Source organism: Eleutherodactylus coqui, chromosome 9 (assembly GCF_035609145.1).
Source record: "Eleutherodactylus coqui strain aEleCoq1 chromosome 9, aEleCoq1.hap1, whole genome shotgun sequence".
NCBI classification, from domain to species: Eukaryota; Metazoa; Chordata; class Amphibia; order Anura; family Eleutherodactylidae; genus Eleutherodactylus; species Eleutherodactylus coqui.
The window spans coordinates 149,192,647-149,208,434 of NC_089845.1; positions in this window are offsets into that span (position 1 = coordinate 149,192,647).

Sequence of the window (15,788 nt, forward strand, 5' to 3'; positions counted from 1 at the left end):
CAGCCTATGCACAAGGGTTGAGCTGTTTTTGAGAGAAAGTAGCCATGTTTTTCTAATCCTGGACAACCCCATAAAGGGTGCTATTTGAACCCCCTCAACCATTACTCATCCATTAACCCTTTCCAATCCACTGTCTGACGTCTGAAGACATTCTGATTGAAGGCTGTACAGCTCCGATGTCAGAAGATGTCCGGCAGGGTATTCTTACTGTATATTACTGGCCGCTCTGTTGTCGAGGGCCTCTCCAGCATGTCCCATACTGCAGTACTGGCTCTAGCCAGCAGATGGCACCATTGTATAATAGCAGAAAAAGAAAACCTCCTAGGAAACCCTGAATCCAAGATTGGATTGCAAAGGGTTAATATTTAAAAAAGGAGATTCAGCTCATTTGAAATACAAAACGTGCACAATCATCAAACATGTTACAATAACCCGTGTAGTTATTCTTAAAGAGGCTGTCCTATCACAGCCCACCCCTGTAGTATGAGAGCTGCCGATTCCCAGAAGTTGTCATGGTCTAAAATGAATGAATGCATTTGTCTCCTACTGTCTCCTACACCCATTTGATAGGCTACTAAGAAGCAGGTGGTAGAAGGAAGAGAATATGACTGCAGAATCAGACTACGAAGTGTTTGTTTGTTGTCTGTTTCCATGGAGACACATAGGTCTGTATAGAAACTGTAGACACAAAATGGTGGGGATTTTTTAATCAAAACTATTTTCAAGGTGGCTTCATTTTTTATGTTAGATACATCGAGTCAATAACAAAATGGTTGCACACGTGGACGTAACTGTTGAAGTGGTGATTAGCTGATCATGGACGGTCCAGATTTAATGGAAATGTAGCATTTGTCCCAATTAGTGGGACCTCCAGCAATCATGAGAATAGTGGTTCCCTGGTGTGAATGGAGCAGCAATAGTGCCAGGGGCATAACTAGAGTCAATGGGCCCCATGGTAAATTTCGGACCTGAGCCACCCAACATGCTGCCTGGATGCACATGTGTTGTTGCTGGGATATAGATGTAACAGGCACTACTTATGTTTGTTTAACACACCAAATGTTCATTCAGTGCCTTACACTATTTGCATAGCCAACTGTCTTTTATTGATTACCGGGCTACACAAGTAGGGTATGTCTGTAGACCTTATGATTCTAACATTAAATGTTTTAAAATAAATTACTTATGGGTAATATCATCTCTGAGTTGAATCATTTACTTACATTTTTCTTCTCCATCTGACCCTGACCACCGTGATGGCTCCTTTCGGCCACAACTCATTTTTGTAGAATTTTAAACACAGACATCTTTGGCTCCTTGCATTTCCAGCACATCCTCACCTTTCCTCACCTCTATATAAGAACTCCATCCATAGTCCCCCAGATGGTAATAATGCTTCTCTTGTTGCAACACAATGTAACCGAGCCCCTGAAACAGTTATAATGTCCCAATTAGGCCCCACACAGTAAAAGTACCATTTTGTGCCTCCACATATTAGTTGTGTCCACTTTGTGCTTCCAAACATTTATAGTGCTCCCATACAATAATAGTGCTTTAATTGGGCTCCCACACAGTATTAATGCCCTATACAGTAATAGTAGTCCCTATAGTGTTCCCATATGGTAGCAGTAGCCCCCATACAGTAATAGTGGTTCTCATAGTGCCCCTGTATAGTAATAGTGGCCTTAATAGTGCCCCTATACAGTAATAGTACCCAGCCCCCATATAGTAATAGAGCCCCCTTAGAGTAATAGCTATTAGGCCGCTTTCACACGGATGACAAAATCGCGTGATTTTCTTGCGATGCGGCAGCGCTACAGATCGCATGTTGTGAAGCCCGTGCTTTCCAATGGGTTCCTTCACATTAGCGATGTTTTGTAGCCTGCTACATTGCGAGCGAAAAAAAGTCATGGGTTGCTGAATATTGCCACAATTTACGAGTTTTTGTAGCCCAGGTTTCCCCATGGACCCTTCCTTTGTGTTGCATCGCACGAAAACGCAGTTTTCCTGTGGCGCGATGCAACTTTTACAGTAGGAAATCTTGTTTCCCCTAAAACAAACAAACAATACCTCACCTAGGAGGCGCTGTCCAGCTCTGCCGCACGCCTCCTCTGTATCTCCAGCACTCTTTTGACGTCCTCAGGCAGAGCTTCCTGGTCAGGCACTGCCTCTGATTGGTTCTTTATACGAAGCCTTGTAACAATGACTGTTACAAGGTTTGCATAAAGAGTCTAACATTGACTTGCAGGAATGCTGCCTTCCACTAGCTGGCGCTGCAGTGGTATTGTTCCATCTCCCTTATTTGCATATTACCCAGAGGAGCATGCATGGCCTTATAAGTCTTCTCAGTCTCACCTTCAAGGAGAAACGATAACGTTCTTGAACCACTACAACTTTATTCACACATGGAACTTGGTGACCACCATTATGGTAGATGAGGGTCCCAGTGGTCAGAGCCCTCTCCTTAACAATCGTACATTTATTACCTGTCCTGTGGATAAATGACAAATGTTGTTAATGGAAAAACCTGTTTAATAAAAAATTAGACAGACTGTATATGCATCTGTAATTATCCTAAATAATCACGCCTCTTGTCCCCAATAACATGTTCACATATAGCCTCTGTAATTGTCCCATGGTCAGTATGGGCTGCGCTGCTTTACTCCGGCTTCCAAGCCCTCTGCTAACTGCCTATTATACACTGTAGGCTCATCTATTATTTATAAAGCCCTGCGTGGACACATTTTTGTTGCGTCTTTAAATAAACATCATTCTTCCACCATATCAGTTTTCCATATCCGGCCTTTGCTGTACAACAGATGTTCTCAGTATGTGCTGTGCAGAGATGCGAGGAGCAAGTCAGCACACCCCCTGATCTACCTCTTATTAGAAACTTCTACCATATGTATCACTAAGGGTCCATTCACATGGCCATAGGCGTTTTTACGTGCACCCGCCGGCGCCGTAAAAACACGTGAACGGACGCACAAATCTAACGTTTGTGCACCCATTCAGATGGCACAGGCCCCGACGCATATACACCGAGGCCGCAATGCCATTCAGCCTCCCCTCTCTCCCCCTCGCCGGCTCACCTCCTTCCGGAGGGGGTGGGACAGGGCGAAGCTAAGCTCCCGCCTCTTGTCTGCAGCCAGCAATGGGAATTTTGCCCCCTCCCATTGCAAACAGCCGAAGGGGGGAGAGAAGAGGGAGGGAGGAGTTTAGCAGTCATGCTGCTAAACTACTTCCCTTCTCCGGCCGCTGTCATTGGTTCCCATAGGAGCCCATGCAGCGGCCGATGTATTCCGGCCCGAAAGATAGTTTTCAGGACTATCTTTGCGGGCCGACATAAAAGCACTCAGCGCTATATTGGCATGGCTGAGCGCTTTCACGCCGCGGTAATACAGCCATGAGATCTGATGCATTGGAATCCAATGCATCAGATCGTAGCATATTTCGGCCGGCCGTGAAAATGGGGGCTGATATACGCTTGTGGGAAAGAGGCCTAACTAACATGCACTGTCTAAAGATATGCCTTTCTTCTTTTCTTGGTTTGCTTAAAGAAAAACATCCAATGACAGGGAATCCTGTGGACATAAACAACTTGTTGATGAAAGGGGTCAGAGGAGGAGGTCAAGAATCGCTCTGAGGAACAGGAGATGTACAGGCAATCAGATTGGAGCTGAATATAATACTTGTGGTCCAACTAATGTACCCAAAGGCACAACTCATCCTTCCTTAGCACAGATTGGCTATAACAGCAAATGACCGTTTCGAGTGGCATTGATGTCTAGGAGAAACAGAAGGATGAGGCTCTAGTGAGTGAAAGAGCATAAATGTTGGATCAATGAGCCGTGGAAATACATTGCCTGGTCACATGAATCCAGATTTCTGTTGCACCGTGCTGGTGGAAGGGTCTGAATGAATGAACCCTTCCGGTCAGGTGTCAACAGTTCAGGTTGGCGGTGGTGGAGCAATGGTGTCAGGAATCGTGTTGAGAATAGAGGGTGTTTCAAAAAGATGGACCCAATTTCAAAGCCGTATATTTCACAATGGCAACATGTTACAATTTATGCAAAAAGTGACAAACAGTTTAAGGCCTTTTTCACACGGACGACAGCGATATCGCCGCTATAAAAAAGGTTTGTCCCTGCGATTTTGTAGTCCCAGCGATGCATTTTTTTCTGTAAAAAATCGTGCATCGCATCGTTGCTGTCGGCGATTAAATCGCCCTACCAATCGGCTGATCACTGGTTACATTGTCACTATGGAAAGTGCAGGAAGCAAATTGCGCTGAACGTAATACAGTGGCACAAGTTGGTATTGCAGGCGCAGCTCTCATTGAATCCAAATGAAGTTGTGCTGCAATACCAAGTCAGGCCACTGCACTATGGTTAGTGCCATCTGCTTCCTGCTCTTTCCATAGTGACAGAAGCATTGGTAATCAGTTGATCAGTCGGGATCTGAGAGGCGAGCACCCAACGATCATCTATTGGTGACTTTAAGGACAGGTCATCAATAAAGAAAAATCAGTCAAGTCCTTGACAACCCCTTTAATATATTATTTAGTATAATTTTCTCTGCTTTCATAGCTACATAAAATAGTGTTCACTGACTTCTAACTGTCATAGCTCATGAGAAGAATAAACTGTGCACCTTGTGGCTGACTGATCTTCATAGACATATGGCTGTCATTCGAAGACATGGGTATTGGCTTCTTCGTTATTTATGAACCAACCACAAATACAAGCACAAGTGAAAAGCAATTTGGAGAGTTCCATGGAACTGTGAACCCCAACGGTGGGTAGTGCTTTACCGCTAATTGCCCGGCTGCATCTGTACTTGCAACTGGAAAGATTGGCATGAACAGCTGAAGGCCATAAATTAGGGGTAAAGGTAATAGCTACAACCCCTCCAGCCCTTCAGATATGGGCAACCGTGCAGCAGCTCCATAATGATCGGTCTTATTGTAGCAGTGGCCATTAGAGGACATAATTACAGACATTCCAGGTATGGCAGAGAAGAGGTTTCTCTGTTTTGGAGCTGGACAATTAAGCTAATTATGCTTTATCTGTGTGTGGCTCCAGTCTAGGAAGAAGTGACAACGCTGGCTTCAGGGAGCTAGGCATACCGAAAAGGTGGTAATAAACCTGTGTGGAGTTTGGTGGTAGCAGGCGATAAGTTTGTACCCTCGTCAGCTGGAAAAGATGAAATTAGTTGAACCAATTATTTGCTAGACAGGCCTGGGACTTTGGGGTTTGTATTGCATTGTAGTGTGTGAAATGCTTTTGTTGTGCTGTGTGATACAGGATGAAATGGACTGAAGCCAGATTTGAAAAGAAACTTTTATGTGAGAGTGAAATTAATTTGTGTGCCGATCATCTGACCCAGAAGAAGGCGATCCATGTGAGTGAAAGCCCCAAAATGTTCTTCCTATCTACCTATCTCATATCTATCTATCTCATATCTATCTCTCTTCTATCTATCTATCTATCTATCTATCTATCTATCTATCTATCTATCTATCTATCTATCTATCTATCTATCTCATATCTATCTATCTATCTATCTATCTATCTCATATCTATCTATCTCATATCTATCTCATATCTGTCTATCTATCTGTCTATCTATCTCATATCTATCTATCTATCTATCTATCTATCTCATATCTATCTATCTATCCATCTCATATCTATCCATCTCATATCTATCTATCTCATATCTATCTCTCTTCTATCTATCTATCTCATATCTATCTATCTCCTATCTATCTATCCCCTATCTATCTATCTATCTATCTATCTATCTATCTATCCCTCTCATATCTATCTATCTATTTATCTCATATCTATCTATCTATCTCATATCTATCTACTAGAGATAAGCGAGTATACTCGCTAAGGCACATTACTCGAGCGAGTAGTGCCTTAGCCGAGTACCTGCCCGCTCGTCTCTAAAGATTCAGGGGTCGGCGCGGGTGACAGGTAAGTTGCGGGGGGGGGGGGGGGGGGGGGGGGGGGGGGAGAGAGAGATCTCCCCTCCGTTGCTCCCCGCTCTCCCTCGTCGCCCCCCGCCGGCCCCCGAATCTTTAGAGACGAGCGGGGAGATACTCAGCTAAGGCACTACTCGCTCGAGTAATGTGCCTTAGCGAGTATACTCGCTTATCTCTAGTATCTATCTATCTATCCATCAATCTCATATCTATCTATCTATCCATCCATGTCATACCTATCTATCTATCTATCTATCCATCCTTCCATCCATCTCCTATCTATGTATCCATTTATCCATCCATCTCATATCTATCCATCTATCCATCCATCTCATATCTATCTATCTATCTATCTCATATCTATCTATCTCATATCTATCTATCTATCTCATATCTATCTATCTCATATCTATCTCTCTATCTATCTATCTATCTATCTATCTATCTATCTATCTAACTCATATCTATCTATCTCTCTATCTATCTCTCTCATATCTATCTATATCTATCTATCTATCTATCTATCTCATATCTATGTATCTCATATCTATATACTATCTATCTATATACTATCTATCTATCTCATATCTATCTATCTCATATCTATGTATCTCATATCTATATACTATCTATCTATATACTATCTATCTATCTCATATCTATCTATCTCATATCTATGTATCTCATATCTATATACTATCTATCTATCTATCTATCTATCTATCTATCTATCTCATATCTATCTATCTATCTATCTAATCTATCTGTGCCTGGATACAATGAATCCTGCCTGAATATTTCTGTAGCAGTGCGGTAGAAGACGAGACACGTCATATACTTCTTCGGGGATTGAATAGATGGGTTGGGATCTGGAGACAGTAATGACAGGTCTTACATTCACGCTGTCTGTAATCCACAGTCATTCTTTAGAACAGTTGTAATAAAAAAGTAAAACATAAAACCACATCCCTATCAAATAACATACAATAAAATTATATATCTCGCCACCTACTAAAGAGTAATTCCCCTTTTAAAAGCATTCGCCTGGATACACGCATGCTGTTGTTCTCTTCTTCCCATCAGCTGCTGGTGGGGGCTCTGAACAATGCCTCCAATGAACATAGCCTTAGATAACTGCAGAAAACATGCAAAGAAAGTCCACGACACTCCAAAAATCCATATGAATCCAGCGATGTAGTTACACGTGAATAAGGGCTCCTTCACATATTTGCACGCGCCTCAGCACTGCGTATTTGTGGAACAAACTATGCGTTTTCTGCATATTCCGTGTGCAAATATGCCATCCTGAAGTAGCCCTTAGTCCAAGGCTTTAATACGGTGAGTCAGTAGTATTAGTACATAGCAGACAGATATTATTGGACATTTCGGCATTTACACCTTTAGCAACAGTGATAGTGGGTGCTGTCAATATGTAGAGGGGTACGCCACACCATTCCCTTCTATAGGGCTTTGATGTGGCTGTTAGATTATGTTTAGAGCTTACCCTTTAAATTTAAAGACAAATGAACAGCAATGTTTCCTTTAGAAAAAGGTGCGGGACAGAGCTGGGAGTGTTCTTCTCGCGAATCACAGGAAGGAGGGATCGGTGTAGCAGGAAGTAGACCAATGGAGGATGTCGAAGTACTCGCTGAGACGGAAGATGAAAGTTGTGCTGAGAGAAGAGAGGCAGGACTGTAACCGCAGATCTTCCGCAACATCAAGTAGCCGGTCTACCTGCTGGAGTCCTGCTGAACCTCCATGAGGGAATACCTGCTCCAGGAAGTATGCGGAGTTGGAAAGTACATGATCTGGCCTACGCTGCTCACACATTTGAACTCTGATTCTGGCAAGGAAACCCATGGCTTGTGTGACTTTGTTATTACCATGTTGAAATCAGGAAGCACAAGTTGTCTATTATGTGGCGTCAAGTGGGCCGACCCCACTGTCCATGAGTTACGTCAGACTTTATTGATAGTGAGTGGCTATTTGAGCTGAAGTTAAAAGAAGCCTATATGGGGAACAGGGGTGAGTATGAACAAAAGAAACCCATAGTTGGAATTAGCAGGGCCGCGGCTGCAAGGCTATGCAACCAACACCGCTGACATGAGCTCATGATAAGAATCACTTTAGGACCCTCATACACATTAATGTTGGAAAAACCCACTGAGCCCCCATTTACTGTTCATGGAGGTCTCTTGACTCTCCAACAACCAGAAATGCTTAGCCAAGCATGGGGTCAGGAGGAATATCTGTTGGCCAAACACATGTGGGGTGATGAAAGTATTTTTTATTATCCCTGCAGTGCCAACGCAGAAGGAACATAGCATTATGTGACAGCCATTGAAATCAATGTAATGCATGGATTTGTTGTGTCCTCCAGAACTAGATATATTCTTTATTCCAGTGTCCTGGTGCTAATTGCAGCTAACGCCATATACAGGGGCGTAACTATAGAGAGTGCAGGGGATGCGGTTGCACCCGGGCCCAGGAGCCTTAGGGGGCCCATAAGACCTCTCTTCTCCATATAGGGAGCAGAGTACTATGAATAAAGCATTATGGTTGGGGGCCCTGTTACAGGTTTTGCATTGGGGCCCAGAAGCTTCAAGTTATGCCTCTGTGCAGCATGGTTTAGGTATGGGTACAGGTACAGATACAGATAGGGGGGGGGGGGGGGGGACAGCTCACCTTTTGCATCAGGGCCCCTGAGCCTTTAGTTACGCTCCTGGCCATATATATGATGTTGTGTATATATATATATATATATATATATATATATATATATATATATATATATATATATATATCCTATGGTTTAGTTCAGCTTTACTAATGGTATATAATTCTTCCTTGTTTTAAGACCTTCTTACACGATCCGTGACGTTGTTTCGGAAACCCTCCCAACTTCCACTTGTGTCACTGTTTACCTTCTTACTGGTCATTATGAAGTAATTGTGTAGCTATGCTCCCACATTCAGTGCGGAACAATACAGAAACAGGTTTGTGTGTTCTCTGCAAGGAGCCAGATGAAAGAAATTCAGTGGTGTCATTGCAATGCAGGCGCCGTATCGCAACGTAACTATGTGTACAGCAAAACAATGATCCTCGTCGCACATTCATACTTTGTCAGTGTTACCCAGAGCTTTTCATTCTTCTTTTATACACTCCAACAATAAATCACTCCTCAATAAACGCCCTATGTTTAATGGCTTTTTCTTGGATTCTAGCTAGGGCAGCTCATTTTGTCATGGGGTATTGCCGTGATATAATGACTGTCCTCACCCTAAACCAACAATCATTTCTGCTGCACACCAAGCTTTCTATTCTCTAAGCTGTGAAAATAACAATTAGTGTTTGTGTGTTATATTGCACAGATTTAGCAGTGCCGATTTTGCCATTTGACAGAACTCATGGTCAGATTAAGGTATGTTCAGTGTCTTTGTCCATGGGGCTAAAGCTGGGTTCACTCATAGCAACCAATTACCACAATTATCAATTACTTGTTTACACTATCCGAACTTTTGCCATTTGCAAAGAGCATAGTGGTGTTAAGTGGAGGTTTTAATATTGCTATTAATCCACTGATTGATACCTCTAAACTAGTAATTTTTCCCATACTTCACTCGGGAAACTTGGGAAATTTCTTTCTTTATCTAGTTCAGCGGATGTTTGGAGACCTCATAACCCCAAAATAAGTGCAGCGTACTGTAGGGTGACTCCGGACACAGGGCGTATGTTGAGGAGCAGGGAGGGTAAGATGCTGGCTTGTCACTGCAGCACTTACCACGATCCCTTCCAGAGGGATGCACGTAGCCTCGGTCAGGGGAGCGCTGGGCCTCTTCCAGACACCCTTAGGAGAGGGATGCCGAATAAATGGTAGAACAAGGATAGGTATTGTCACGGGTGACGCCACCATTCCGTTACACACCAGAATGATCTTCGGCAGAAAATAAAGGAGCTGCAGGCAGATATAATGTACCTCAGGTCCCTGGGAATGGTAAGGGCATGGCAAAATTTTACTCGAATAAAACTCCAACAGTACAAGGCAGAATAAACAATGTTCCAAGTGCAGGCATTAAGACAGATTTGAGTAAGAGTACCTTCACATGGTGATCCCTGACTTTAGGACGCCCGCATGTGAACAACCGAACACGCATACCTCCACCCGGCCGTCCCAGACTTCAGGACGCTGGATGTGTGAATTAAAGATGAGTATGTCTGCACTGGGCCTTGGGAAGAAGTTACTCATGGTTTGCTCACACTCTCTCTCTCTATCTACTTGGGCTTACTCTTCTCTCATGCTAGAACAGTCAATCCAGGGAAACCTCTCTTCTTCATCCATTCTTCACTACATGAAGAATGTAGCTCATGTAGCTGGCACTCTTTCTTTCAGTTTCATCCCATTGCTTCTTGTCTTTCATTGTGCAGATGAGAATAGGGCTGATCCCTCTGCACTGTGATGACCCTTCAGATATTTGTAGACCACTATTAAAGGGGTTGTCCCGAGGCAGCAAGTGGGTCTGTACACTTCTGCATGGCCATAATAATGCACTTTGTAATGTACATTGTGCATTAATTATGAGCCATGCAGAAGTTATAAAAAGTTTTATACTTACCTGTTCCGTTGCTGGCGTCCTCGTCTCCATGGTGCCGACTAATTTTCGCCCTCCGATGGCCAAATTAGCCGCGCTTGCGCAGTCCGGGTCTTCTGCAGTCTTCTATGGGGCTCCGTGTAGCTCCGTGTAGCTCCGCCCCGTCACGTGCCGATTCCAGCCAATCAGGAGGCTGGAATCGGCAGTGGACCGCACAGAAGAGCTGCGGTCCACGGAGGAAGAGGCCATCTTCAGCGGTGAGTAGAGAAGTCACCGGAGCGCGGGGATTCAGGTAAGCGCTCCGGTGAGCTTTCTTTACCTCCCTGCATCGGGGTTGTCTCGCGCCGAACGGGGGGGGGGTTGAAAAAAAAAAAAACCCGTTTCGGCGCGGGACAACCCCTTTAAGTCTCCTCTCAGCCTTCTCTTCTGCAGGCTAAACATTCCTCATAGGACATGATTTGCAGACCGCTCACCATCTTGGTAACTCTTCTCTGAACTTGCTCCAGTTTGTCTGTCTTTTTAAAGTGGGGTGCCCAGAACTGGACACAGTATTCCAGATGAGGTCTGACTAAGGAAGAGTAGAGGGGGATAATTACATCCCGTGATCTAGACTCTATGCTTCTCTTAATATATTCCAGAATTGTGTTTGCCTTTTTGGCTGCTGCATCACATTGTTGACTCATGTTCAGTCTATAATCTATTAGTGTACCCAAGGCTTTTTCACATGTGTTGCTGCTTAGCCCAATTCCTCCCATTCCATATGTGCTTTTTTCATTTTTCTTGCCCAGATGTAGGACTTTGCATTTCTCCTTGTTAAATACCATTCTGTTAGTCGCTGCCCACTGTTCTAGCTTTTCTAGATCTTTTTGGCAAATTTGATCAGTTTCCTATCAATTCACTCTGACATCGGAAACTCATAAAGCAGTGATCATGGAATAACTTATCACCTTGGGCAGTCATTTAAGAAAACAAATAGAAAACAAAATTAATGAACTGCCTTCACAAATTTTAAATCGTGAGAAGATGCAGGAAAACGTAGCTTCCACAGCAGTACAAAGGGAGATTGTAATGCGTAGGAACCAACTAAAAAAATCTGCTCAATGTTAAAGTGGCAAAAGTTTTTAAAATGTGCAAATTTAAACAATATGTCCATGGTGATAGGGGCTCTAAGCTGACTTCCCTTTTAAAGAAAAACCAAAAAGATAGAACCTTTATCCAAGCTATTAGAACATAGCTAATAAGTTTAAATGCTTCTATGAGGCCCTATACAATATTAATATACAGAAAAGTCAGTGGACCCTCTGCCTTGGATGGATAGAATTAATATCTTTTTGAACTCTATACAAAGTCCCCAACTTACTCCAGACGTACAAGCTAAGTCATCTGCCCCATTTGCTTCACAGCTCACTTGATTTCCCAATGCAAATCAATAGGTCACGTATTGCAAGTGTATTTTGGCACGGAATATGTGCTAAGTTATGCAGTCTGAACATACCCTTAGTAAATTTTATCACATCTGAGACAGACATACTTAAATACAGTAAGTACTTCAAGGGGAGAATACGTCTTGAATATAGCAAGTGATGGAGCATGCCGTGATCCCCGGCCTCACCCAGATTCTGTTGGGGGGGGGGGGCACACAAAGTTACTATAAAAGGTCCAAATTAGGGATCTGCATCATTTTCAATCAAAATACGGTTGTGTACATGAGGTTTTGGCCAGGATAGGGTCTGGGATCCTCCATTGCTATTTGCAATGAAGACCAAGAAGGGGAGACCCACCCTGTTTAAGGAGTCGTACCCTTCCAATACTTTTGATGAAGGATTGATTTTTCTGCTAGATTCTTTTCAAGAGTTTGCAGTAGTCATCGCAGACTGACATAAGTTTATTTATTTGCTTTTGTATCGTATTTTTTTCATTGATTTCTAGGCTTTGTTTCCCTTTAAATAAAAGTTATTGCTATGGAAAGACCTGTACTATGCCAAAATATCATCTTGTGCCTCTCCATGAGCCGACTGTAGAGTACGTAAGAGAGGCTGCCGCACCCACGAATAAAAGGTTATCAGACATTGCAGGAACACAAGGCGTGTTATCAGCATCATTCCCAGCACAATGAGCCCAGTATAAATAATTGTTTTTTATTCTTTGGGTTACTCCGTTTCCATGAAGTCTACTTTTATCAGTCTCTGGAGAATTTGGGTACTTTTAGATGGGACGACTGTTGCTTCTGTGCTTTCACACAGAGGCCGCCCGCCTCCATTCACTGTGAACAGTCAGTCATTCAAAGATAAGTGATTGCTTATTTATACAGAGCAAGAAGTCACTCACTAGTCACTTTGTTTCAGTGAGCTGATACGAAGTGACTAGCGACTGAGTGATTTCAGGCTCAGTACCCTGTTGGGTCCCGCATTGGTCAAAATCACTAATTTGATCGATCTTTCGGCAATTGCCTGTTTATACTGAGCAATGATCACTAGTCAGTGGTGTAGGAAAGGGGGGGGGGGTGCGGCAGGTGCGGGCCGCTTCAGGTGCTATTAGTGAGAGGGGTAACAGTTTAACTGTGGTCCTGCCCGCTGTCCGGTCCTCACACATCCTCCGCTCTCACAGACAGGCTGACTGCAGTGCTGGGATGGACCGGAAGTTGAGCCCTCACCTTGCCGACCCTGCTGTTCTCCATCACTGCCGTCTGCAGCAGCTACTGGTGCCTATCAGGATGGTACAACTTGGCTTCAGCCTGCTGTTTTCCCTGGCAGTGATGGCCCTGGCATGAGGGGTAAGTGGCACTGCTTGTATCTGCGGTCGTACGGGAACCACAGTGGGCCGGACTCCTGTACAGATGCTGGATGCAGTCTGCTGTGTGCTCTCCGCGGAGCTCTGTGTGCTGGAGGTGCGGGCATTCTCAGGCTGCTTGCGTGTGCGACTTAGGTGTGTATTGAGGAGCATGTATTCTCAGATGTAAGCCTGTACTTTTTTATAACATGCTAGGGAATACATTATCTGCTGTAATAGATACAGCCATCATCTGTAAGACCTGTGTGTACATATATCTATTGCCGTGCATCATGTATTCACTAGCATGTTGTAAAGAAGTACAGGCTTTCTCTGGGGTGACTATATTTTATACTGTGGCGTCTATACTACTAGTTGTCAGAAATACAATCCCTTCCCTAGAAGAAGTTGCCAAAATCTAATGAAACTTTCTCTGATTCTAATGTTGTTATAAGTGATTACAATTTCAGAGCAAAAGGAGAGTTTGTTGCAGAAAACTGACCCCTTGGATGGAGGCTCTAGTACCCTGTTGTACCACCTCTAGCTTGGATACAAGCTGTTATACAGGTAGGCATGGAGGCTCTAGTACCCTGTTGTACTGCCTCTAGCTTGGATACAAGATGTGATATGGGTGGGCATGGAGGCTCTAGTACCCTGTTGTACCACCTCTAGCTTGGATACAAGATGTGATACAGGCGGACATGGAGGCTCTAGTACCCTGTTGTACCGCCTCTAGCTTGGATACAAGATGTGATATGGGTGGGCATGGAGGCTCTAGTACCCTGTTGTACCACCTCTAGCTTGGATACAAGATGTGATACAGTGGGGCATGCAGGCTCTAGTACCCTGTTGTACCACCTCTAGCTTGGATACAAGATGTGATATGGGTGGGCATGGAGGCTCTAGTACCCTGTTGTACCACCTCTAGCTTGGATACAAGATGTGATACGGGCGGGCATGGAGGCTCTAGTACCCTGTTGTACCGCCTCTAGCTTGGATACAAGATGTGATACGGGGGGCATGGAGGCTCTAGTACCCTGTTGTACTGCCTCTAGCTTGGATACAAGATGTGATACGGGGGGCATGGAGGCTCTAGTACCCTGTTGTACCGCCTCTAGCTTGTATACAAGCTGTTATACAGGCAGGCATGGAGGCTCTAGTACCCCGTTGTACTACCTCTAGCTTGGATACAAGATGTGATACAGACCGGCATGCAGGCTCTACTATCCTGTTGTACTGCCTCTAGCGTGGGATACAAGATGCAAGTGGTCAACAGAAAAATTCAGTGCTCCGTTATATTATGTGCAATACCCTATATAGAGTCTTACTTGTTATAGGGTGCCTTGGTCCCCTGGCACCCCTTCAATCCCGGCAGGCACAAAGGTAAAAGCAGAGAGATGATCCTAGGTAAAATCCTATGCGATATGGACGGGCAAGGTGGCTCTAGTTTCCTGTTGTATCACCTCTAGCTTGGGGACACAAAGTGATAGACAGCCATGGAGGCTCTAGTACCCTGTTGTACCACCTTTAGCTTGAGGGGTTTAATTACAATGCAGAAATGGCATTTATTAAAAAAAAAAAAAAGCCACTAAAACCCATTTTATCTTGGGCAGCGAAGGCATACGACCAATTAATACAAACGCCTTTTCAGCATCCAGGGCAAGACATTCCGCAGGAATTTTTGTGAGAGGATGATGACAGAGCCATTGTGGGAAGTCTTGCCCGTTTTAAGGACTTTCCCTCAACTTTAGGAGTGAGCTTGTGAAGTTTGACTGTTCGTTAATCAATGGCTCTGAACTGGATCTTCACCTCAGCCCTGTTGAATTTGCTCACTCAGGTGAGCACTCTGCATGCTTAGATACAGGAGAGCTTCCTGACCAGCTTCCCACAGCGCCATCCTGGTCCTGCGCTGGGGACTGAGGGAAGTAGAAATAACTTCTCCAGTTTAGTAGATGATCTCCTTCCTCTCCACTGCATTCTGGATGGTTGAGCATTTTCAGCCCTTTGGAGCCCTGGTGGACCAGGAGCTCTGCAGTCAAGCAGCCATATATCTAACACACCACATTTTAAGACCTATTGAAAGGGCTGACATATATTTGGTTTATAGTTTGTATAGAACATTTGGCCCTTATAATGGCTGACAAGAACTCCTCTTGAAAATCCATTGGTCTATGACAGTCGTCTGCAACCGGTAGCCCTCCAGGTGTTAAAAAAAACTACAATTCCCAGCATGCTCTGACAGCCAATGGCATGCAAGGAATTGGAGCTTCCAGGCAGCTAGAGAGTCCTAGGTAGGAGACTACTGGTCTAGGAGAACAAAATGGTTTCTGACCAATGTAACTGGAAATGTATCAACTATCTTGGAACTTTGGGAATGATATGAAAAGAACTGTACGTAACAATCTGTAAATGGGTAATAAAAAGTTGAAAAAAGAAGG